A 10014-nucleotide genomic window follows, 5' to 3' on the forward strand; every position below is an offset into this window, starting at 1 on the left:
AACCAGTGCAGATGTTCACCCAGGGTGGAACACAACTGGGTTAAACATATCTGACTCCACACACCCGTTATTCTACCATCAGCTGCTGAACAGTTCACACACTCCAGATCGCTCAGCATTCAGAGACATGCCATGGAGTTGATCAGAGAGGAGGATGCTGCCACGCTGTGTAACACATCAACACACATCACAACTAATCCACACACTCTGTTACAAACTTCACCAATACAGATGATTCTTGATATTCTTGGAAAATTTGTTGGCCAAAAACATGTTCCAGGAATGTCGGGCCCATTTATGAACCTTATTAAGATTTATTAGGTCACATAAAGAAGGTCAGGAATGTAACGGGAATGATAGGAAAATGATATTCGGAGCTCATCGTGCCGACATGTAAACGCCCCTTTAGTCAGCAGCATCAAGACAGGATCAGAAATTTCCCCCAGGGATGAATAAAGTACTTCTGACTCTGTTCAGGTAAAGTGCATCAGCAAACAGGAGAAAGTACAACAGCAAGTACAGAGCCTTGCCTCCTTTATGGAGCTCCATCCAGGCCAAAAGGTTTGCGAACGTTTGTCCCTGTTCTTATGTGGGGGCGTGGCTTCCACTGAGAGGGGCGTGGCTTCCACAGAGATGGGATAGTTTTGACAATTCTTAGCAATTGTCAATATATAAAAACAGTTAAATATTAGATTGCTAATTTTAACACCCATACTTAAAGAAATGATGTTTCCCATTTCCATATAAGACTGACTGCAGAGCAGTACTACTGAGTACAATGGTGTCCTCGTCAGCAACCCTGCTGGCCTGCAGTGAAGAAATACAGATATAGTATAAATAGCAAAGGTACAGGAAATCATCCTAAGTCTGGTAAGGCTGAGTAGCATTCAGGGAGATGTTTTTAGGTGTCAATGCAGCAAGTAGGGATGACCTTTGTAAGAACTGCTTCATTCTAGAAGCCGCTGTTAATGTTCAGCTCAAACAGTCCTCAGTCGTCCTTTTTAACAACGTCTATATGTGTTCTATAGTATATAATATACTGTCAATCTCAATGAAGGAAACACAATCAGGGAACCCCTGAGCTTTCTTTGCAACGCTGTCACTCCCACACATGATCACACACCCCTCAGTGGAAGCCACGCCCCGTCAGTGGACGCCACGCCCCGTCAGTGGAAGCCACGCCCCGTCAGTGGACGCCACGCCCCGTCAGTGGAAGCCACGCCCCGTCAGTGGACGCCACGCCCCGTCAGTGGAAGCCACGCCCCGTCAGTGGAAGCCACGCCCCCACGCCAGAACAGGGTCAAAAGTTTGAACCTGAAAAAATACGATCTGAAAAAAATGTAAACTTGAAAACAGGATTTGAATGTGAAAAAACATAAGATCCTCATCTGAACATTAACATTAAACCTGCAACTGAAGAAATAACACCTACATTAAAAAAAACAAAAAAAACAAAAATATATATATATATTTATATAGCTCCATAGATCTAGCTCCATAGATCTAGCTCTATAGATCGAGCTCTATAGACCTAGCTCTATAGATCTAGCTCCTTCGATCCAGCTTCATCAATCCAGCTCCATAGAGCTAACTCCATAGAGCTAACTCCATAGATTGACTTTAAATGTCTTTCAGTCATTTAAATGGATTTGAATTACTTTTAAATGATTTAAATATATTTTAACATTTTTAATAATCTTTTTCTAGTTTTCAATTGGCTTAAATACATTTAAATGGTTATAAATAGGTTTGAAATGTCTTTGCTCTCCCTCAGATGACCAGATGACACGGCAGCGTCCGTCCAGGAGACGTCCCTCTATCACAGCTCTTTGTCCACCAACCCCGTCCTCATCTTCCGCCAAGAGGAGGAAACGTGCAGCTGTGATGAAGAGGAAGTCTGAAGGAAAAACGTTTTGGAGGAACTCCTTCAAGTCTTTCTCCTGTTTGCACTTTTTCCTTTTACTGTTGACATCCCTACATTCCTATTGGTGTTTCCTTCAAGGATGAATCGAGCTATTTGTGACTCTTTCCAGGGACAAGGACATGATGGTTTGTGTCCAACTGAGCTGTGAACTTAATGAACTTAACATAATTCCTGCACAAGCTTCAACAGGACGCAAAACAACCTTGTGTTAAGTGAGGGAAGGAAAAACATCCCCCATCCCCCATTGCCACACTTTAACAGTCCAGAACGGGGTGTCTTCCAGCCCGTCCACAGCCCAACGTAGTACAATCTGCTCTTCTGTATTTTCTGGACAAGACAAATGATCAATGTTGCTATTCCACACATGTCCACCAGGGGTCACTCTGTTCCATTAACATTGGCAGAACAGATTTTCTGTTGTCGTCTCCACGTAATGTCCGCCCAGGGTGATTCTGTTCACACCAGATTATGGAAACGTGCACTAAAAACACATTTTCTGAGTATATTTGTAAGGTTTCACTCTAAAACGGGAAAGACTTTGAGTTAATTTTGTCTCAAAGTTTTAATGGGATTATTTTTGCTGATCCAATCCAAGTAAGAAGAATCAAAAAGAGAGACTTGTATCAGAAGAGTCCAGGTTGTTGTAGGACATGTCAAACATTTGGCAAAGCACACATCAGAACGTCGTATCCAGCCTGTAGGATCATCTCGCATCCACTCAACATTTGAAAGAAAACAATAACAGCAAGTGTTAAAATGTCTTCCTGGGGGTCGCGTATCGCTCGAGTCACTGAGTTCCTGAACTGAACATTCAATTGCAGCAACATTATTATTAATACAGTTAAATATATCCAGATGGTGAATGATTTTAATCCAGGGTTTGGTGTGAAGTTAGGAGAGAAACTTGAGCAGGGAGAATTCCGATTGGAGATGAACTCCTTTAAATCAAATCAGCTGTTTGTGATTTGACTCCCTGTTAGAAGATACAGTGACGGTCGTCACAGTTTGCAGGTGTGTTGAGTTGATGATGTACTTTCAGGACGTTTCTGGTCCACACTGACATTTGAATGTGAAAGAGCCTCGGGGTGGTCCTCACACTGGAGGAGCCGTTTACATGTGTTTGACTTAAAACTGACATATAGAAGGTTTAACTTGTGTTTTATGTCTTCTGGGTTAATACGGTGCCGGTTTGTCTTATTGTTTATCATCTCAAAAATATTTAGCATTTCATTTGTATTCCCCATGAAGCCATAAAAGCGCTTGTTGAGAATGTGGAATGTGCTGTAATAAATGTCCAAGTATTTATGTGAGAGACATTTGTTCTTCAATGTCAAGATATGTGACACTTTTCTCCCATTTTTGTTCATCCAAACCATTTCAAGACAAATAAACTGCTGGACAAACAGGTTGTTGGCACAACAATGAGTGACGTGAATGAGAATCCACTTCAATAAACAACTGGTTTTAACCTTTTGTAACCCTGTGTGTGTGTGTGTGTGTGTGTGTGTGTGTGTGTGTGTGTGTGTGTGTGGGGGGGGGGATCCTTTATTGATCTTACAGATGGAGAAATTTACAGTGTTACAGCAGTAAAGCAGGATAGTAGAACAAAACCACATCATGCAAGATAAAAATTACATTAAAATTTTTTTCAAAAAGGAAGTAGCATCCATAGCAAGTGAAAGAGAGCCAGTAGCTTGGAGATGTCAGTCTATAGACTATTATATAGACTACCATCATGCACACAGTGCATATCATGGTGGACATGTTATTGCACAGTTGATCCCATATTGTATTATTGCAATGCAAATCAAATCAAAATAAAAATACCAATTAAAGCTGCAAGCAGCATTGGCCGGGACCTCGCGAAAGACCACCCGTCGGGGGGGTGGCTATGAACGGTTAATATTTTTTTAAGTATAAAAAAAACAAAAAACAAATTTTTTTTAAATGACTTTCAGCTTGAAAAAAAGGTGTCAAAACCAGCTAATTAGCTAGTGATTTGTGACCGCAGCGCCCCCATTAGGCCACCTACCAAATTTCAGCTCAATCGGACAATGTTTGCTCGCATGCTAGCGGGCCGCAAGCTAGCCGATCCACCCTGAACATCTCAGATGGTACTCGGCCGGTGCCCCCGAGCCGGAATCTGGTTTTACTTCAATTCTGGTGTGAATGACACAGCATTGATGGAACATGAAAGGTTTTTCAAAAACTTCCACCGACATGAATTTGAGGGCCTTAGGCTTGTCGGCGGTGTACGGATTACAAAAGGAACCTGGCCTTTAACAAACTGCTGCATAAGCCAGCAGGTCAGCCCATAGAGCAGCACTGTAATGTCCCTGCTGTCCAGGCTGTCAATCACACAGTAGTGATGAAACCTGAAGCTACAGGGAGCTGCCCATATATGGAGTGATGCACTGACCAATCACAGAGCAGTGATGAACCTGAAGCTACAGGAAGGTGTCGAATTTCACTGCAGCTGCAGTCACTTTGACCTGTTAACTTTTAGAGTGAGAGCCCACCGATTTTAATTCCAAGATTTTTGGAAACAACTGCTCCGGATCCATACTTATCGGGGGAGCATGTGGATAAAAATACCATGCTTTTGGAGGAATTTTTGTCCTCTTTCAGACTGTGTGGGTTCGGAAGCAGTCGGAGGTAAACTTTGGACACCAGCGGGCGCTGTTTGGCAGCAACGCCCGATTATTCCCAATAGGAATCAATAGAAAATTCTCGGACGAAAAATGTCATAAAGGTGACTTGTTTTGGAATTTTCCCCACAAATGTTACATCGTCTTGTTCGGCAGATTCTCGTAGCTGTGACGATGTGCTCAGTTTGTGGCTGAGAGTCACGGTTTGCGAACAGTTAAGAGTTGTTCGGGGGTGTGTGATATCGGTGGTTTTGGAGGAGAATTTTCTGTCTCCCCATGACTCCGGATGGGGGTTAAGGGTTAATGTGTCTATATAGGCGTATAAATAAGGACGTGAGTCACTGGATCCTTAACCAAGGAAACTATATTGATATTATGGGATGTTTCTGAGACGGGCACTTGTGACGACATCACTGGGTGTGGCTTTCAACTCAGGGCTTTGATCCCAAGATGAAAGTGCGCTTTCAACTCAGGGGTTTGATCCCAAGATGAAAGTGCGCTGGGATCAAGTGACGTCATCAGCAGCTGAACTTCTGCGGCTTTATAAGAGACACAAGCATTTCAAGTGCAGACCTACAGAGACGAAGCAGCAGATTACAGCATTGATAGTTTTATTTGAACACGTTGAGAAATGACTGAAAGACGCAGAGCAGGTTTCAAACAGATCCCCCACGTGGCGACCGAGGCAAGCGCAGCTCGTGAAATCACGGTGCTGCACGTCCGCATCCGTGACCTCAGAAAGGAACGCGAGGAAACATTCCAGCAAAGAAATCCCCTGAAAGGCCCGAAATTAGTGGAAATTGAAGAGGCGCTGAAGGAAACAGAGTCCAGACTGAAGCGGCTCCAGTTGACTTCCGGACTGTTGGAGAAGGACAGCGGGAGGAGGAAGGCCGACGTCTTCTCGGGCCGCCGCTCGCCTCAAACCTCAGGCGGGGGCTTGGATCAGGAGGTCAACCAGCTGAAGAGGCAGCTCCATGAGAGTGAAGAAGCCAATCGTGGACTGCAGAAGGAGAATGAGAATCTCGCCGCCATGCTCCGCGCCGCCACTGGAGAGCTGGCGGCAAAGAGACGTCAGGACCTCCAGAACGCTGAAGACACGGGGACGCTCAGAGCTCTGGAGGAGAGACTCCTGCAGGCGATGCAGGAGAGGGACGGGCTGCTGGATGAGAAGGAGGCTCTGCAGCATGAGAACGAGTCCCTCCACACTAAATACATTGCCCTGCAGCATGAGAAGGAGGCTCTGCTGGATGAGAAGGAGACCCTGCGGCATGAGAAGGAGGCCCTGCAGCATGAGAAGGAGGCCCTCCAGCATGAGAAGGAGATCGTGCAGTATGAGAAGGAGACTGTGCAGCACGAGAAGGAGACCGTGCAGTATGAAAAGGAGACCGTGCAGCACAAGAAGGAGGCCCTGCAGTATGAGAAGGAGTCCTTGCAGCATGAGAAGCAGACCCTGCAGCATGAGAACAAGACTCTTCAGCATGAAAAGGTAACTCTGCAGCATGAGAACAAGTCCCGGCAGCGTGAGAACAATACCCTGCAACAAGAGAACAATACCCTGCTGATAGAGAACGATACCCTGCAGCATGAGAACAATACCCTGCTGAAGGAGAACGAGATCCTGGATCAGAAGAAGGCGAACCTCTACGGTGAGTGCCACAACCTGCAGGACGTGAAGACGAGGCTGCTGGAGGCCAAAGAGCTCTTAGAGGCGGAACTCCAGACCGAGAACAAGCCGAAGCGAGGATTCTGGAGACGACTCTTCAAAGAGCGCTGAACCTGAACCGCGACGTCAGAGAGAGGGAGGCCAGAGGGACGGTGGGGGAGGACAAGAAGGATGCAGAGAACATAAGAGAGTCAGAAGAGCGGAACAAGGGACATATACACCTGGCGAGAGAGAGAGTAGGAAGTGATGGTACGGCTGGTTCCAGGTCAGTAAGAAGTGACCAAAAGAGCGGTCGCTCACTTCTACTACCTGCCGTGGCAAAAACGTCCAGGACAGACTCTTCAGGAAGATTCTCTTCAGACTTCAGACTCTCTGGTTCCATCCATTCGTCCATCCGTCCATCTGTCCATATTCGTCTTTTGGCTCAGCTCCTTCTTCACCACCCCAGACCGATACGACGCCCACATAACTGCAGACGCTACACTGATCCGCCTGTCGATCTCGCGCTCCATCTTCCCCCCCCCCACGCCTGAACAAGACCCAGAGATACTGGAACTCCTCCACTTGGGACAAGGGCACTCCACCGACCTGGAGGGGGCAGGCCTCCATGTTCCGGTGGAGAACCAGGGCCTCGGATTTAGAGGTGCTGATCCTCATCCCAGGTGTTTGACACTCGGCTGCGAACCGCGCCAGTGCAACCCTGAAGGCCCAGGTTCGATGAAGCCAACAGAACCACATCATCTGCAAAGACGAGATCCTCTGGCTCCCAAACCGGATTCCTCCGGTCCCTGGCTGTGCCTAGAGAGTCTGTCCATGTAGGTGATGAACAGAACCGGAGACAAAGGACAGTCCTGTTCTGGTGAACTTGCTCCCTGTTTGGTTGGTGAAATGTCTTTGGTTGTGGTGAATGATTGCTTGTGATGTTCAAAATAAAATAACATTTGAAAAAATGAAATGAAAGGCGTTCAGAGCTTAACTATGAAGTCAAAATCCACCGCGGAAAATAAAAAAACTCTCAAATAATCTCAATTGATCAAAAAAAAAACAACGATTTCATTTTGTCTACATTTTACTAAAAAAAAGGTTTTGCTCAAAAAAAGTATGGTCTCAGTTAAACGACTCACAACTGACTTCAGTAAGGTGATTGGTCAGTTGATACCATGTGGTATGTATGTTTGGAAAGGCGGCCTCTGATTGGTCCGTAACTCTCTGACTCATCCTGATGCGTTCAAATGCTGAAGCGGAGACGAGGAGTTTGGACAATTTTCTTTCCAAGATGTTAAGAAATTCTACCTGCAGGATATCTATAGACCAGGGGTCGGCAACCTCTAATGCTCAAAGAGCCATTTGGTCCCAGTCAACACTGAACACAACACCCAAAGTGCCGCACACATTTTATTTTGACAGTCCCACAGGAAGACCATGCCAGGAGGACACGACACACAAAACCTCCTACTGGTCGACAACTTACAACTAATAAACTAAACTACATGAACTAAGCAACAAAAACACAATTATTACCGACACTACAAACCTAACATAACCCCCAATAATTACATTTAAAACACCACAAACAGAAACTCCCATAATGCATTGCAGCTCTCAGCTCCTTTGTTGCTCCACATTATTAAAATGGAAGATAAATGTGGAGATCTGGATTGTTAGAACCATGAGTGTGATGGTGTGTCTTCAATGTCCTGTAGTTGTTGTGTAATTCTCTAGAATGTTCCGTCACTCTCAACAAGTCTGCACAGTTTTACTGTGAAAGGTACAGGAAGCTCCCAGCTTCAGACACCAGTTGAGCCGCTGTCATGACCTGCAGCCGCAATCCTACGTTCTTCATCCGTTATTGTTGTAATGACGTTACATCGCAGCGTCGTTCACGACCCTACGTTTTACCACTCTTTGTGGTGGGACTGCACTCTGGGTGGCCTTGCCTCCTTACGTCCCTCTCTGGGTGGCTTTGCCTCCTTACGTCCCTCCGGGATGAACTGTAGTGGGACCGAGGCTCCAGGAGCCGCAGTGGAGGGATCAAAGAGCCGCGGGTTGCCGACCCCTGCTATAGACCTATGATCTATCTAACTTTTACATTTCTAAAATGTTGACACACGTTGGGTGTCAGGTCGGGGCTGCCGGCACCTGATTCTGAAATAAATAAGAATAATTGAATAACTGAAGATGAGGAACTTTGACTCAATTTGGCAAATATTTCGTAAAATGCTGAATCCTGCATCTGTAGAAACCAAACATAGCGGTTCACTGCATTCTGTGTGTTTCAGTGGATCTTTTTGAAATCCAAGAGATTCGTCCGGGAAGAAACTCCAAAGACTTCGAACGCTTCAAAGACGGGAAGGACAAACATGATGAGAACACCTGCTTCACCATCTTCTACGGCTCCCAATTCGTCCTTAACACCCTCAGTCTGGGAGGTCAGTGGAGGAAGATGCTCTATAATCGGATGTTAGAGGAGGAAGATGCTCTATAATCTGGTGTTAGAGGAGGGAGATGCTCTATAATCTGGTGTTAGAGGAGGAAGATGCTCTATAATCTGGTGTTAGAGATGAAGATACTCTATAATCTGATGTTAGAGGAGGAAGATGCTCTATAATCTGGATTAGAGGGGGAAGATGCTCTATAATCTGGATTAGAGGAGGAAGGTGCTCTATAATCTGGTGTTAGGAGGAAGATGCTCTATAATCTGGTGTTAAGAGGAAGATGCTCTATAATCTGGATTAGAGGAGGAAGATGCTCTATAATCTGATGTTAGAGGGGGACGATGCTCTATAATCTGGATTAGAGGAGGAAGATGCTCTATAATCTGGATTAGAGGAGGAAGGTGCTCTATAATCTGGATTAGAGGAGGAAGGTGCTCTATAATCTGGTGTTAGGAGGAAGATGCTCTATAATCTGGTGTTAGGAGGAATATGCTCTATAATCTGGATTAGAGGAGGAAGATGCTCTATAATTTGGTGTTAGAGGAAGAAGGTTCTCTATAATCTGGTGTTAGGAGGAAGATGCTCTATAATCTGGTGTTAGGAGGAAGATGCTCTATAATCTGATAGAGGTGGAAGATGCTCTATAATCTGATATTAGAGGTGGAAGATGCTCTATAGTCTGGATTAGAGGAGGAAGATGCTCTATAATCTGGTATTAGAGGAGGAAGATGCTCTATAATCTGGTGTTAGATGAGGAAGATGCTCTATAATCTGGTGTTAGAGGAGGAACATGCTCTATAATCTGGTGTTAGAGGGGGAAGATGCTCTATAATCTGATATTAGAGGAGGAAGATGCTCTATAATCTGGTGTTAGAGGGGGAAGATGCTCTATAATCTGATATTAGAGGAGGAAGATGCTCTATAATCTGGATGTAGGTTCCAAGTGTTACTTTCAGGAAGTACTTGCCAAAAAAGTAACTACTTGGTAATTAACCAGATTCCTGAATTGTAGCATTGCAGCTGAAGTAGTAATGTAATGGAAGCAGGTAACTAGATTACTTGTTGCTCGTCTCCAGCCGACTCGCTGGACGAAGCCCAGAAGTGACTGATTGGACTGGAGCTGCTCAGAGAGGAAACCTGGCTGCTCCCACTCCGGTCCTCATAGAGAGGTACACACACACACACACACACACACACACACACACACACACACACACACACACACACACACACACACACACACACACACACACACACACACACACACACACACACACACACACAGTTATCAATGATCTATGTGTTGAATCTCTATGCTCTCTATTCATCCAGCTGGCTCAGGAA

At 45.2% G+C, this 10014-nt stretch overlaps 1 pseudogene across 1 annotated transcript in view; it reads left to right on the forward strand.

Moving 5' to 3' along the window:
* The first annotated feature begins 6481 nt into the window (after positions 1-6481).
* Positions 6482-10014, forward strand: part of LOC308147958 (1-phosphatidylinositol 4,5-bisphosphate phosphodiesterase gamma-2-like) — a 10689-nt pseudogene continuing 7156 nt past the window's right edge. The window contains exons 1-4 of the transcript in view: positions 6482-6500; positions 8515-8664; positions 9747-9839; positions 10003-10014. The exon at positions 10003-10014 is cut by the window's right edge and continues 36 nt beyond it. The product of the transcript in view is annotated as a 1-phosphatidylinositol 4,5-bisphosphate phosphodiesterase gamma-2-like (transcript). The remainder of the gene's footprint in view (positions 6501-8514; positions 8665-9746; positions 9840-10002) is intronic.

The sequence above is a fragment of the Blennius ocellaris genome, assembly GCF_963422515.1.
Source record: "Blennius ocellaris genome assembly, contig: SCAFFOLD_93, whole genome shotgun sequence".
NCBI classification, from domain to species: Eukaryota; Metazoa; Chordata; class Actinopteri; order Blenniiformes; family Blenniidae; genus Blennius; species Blennius ocellaris.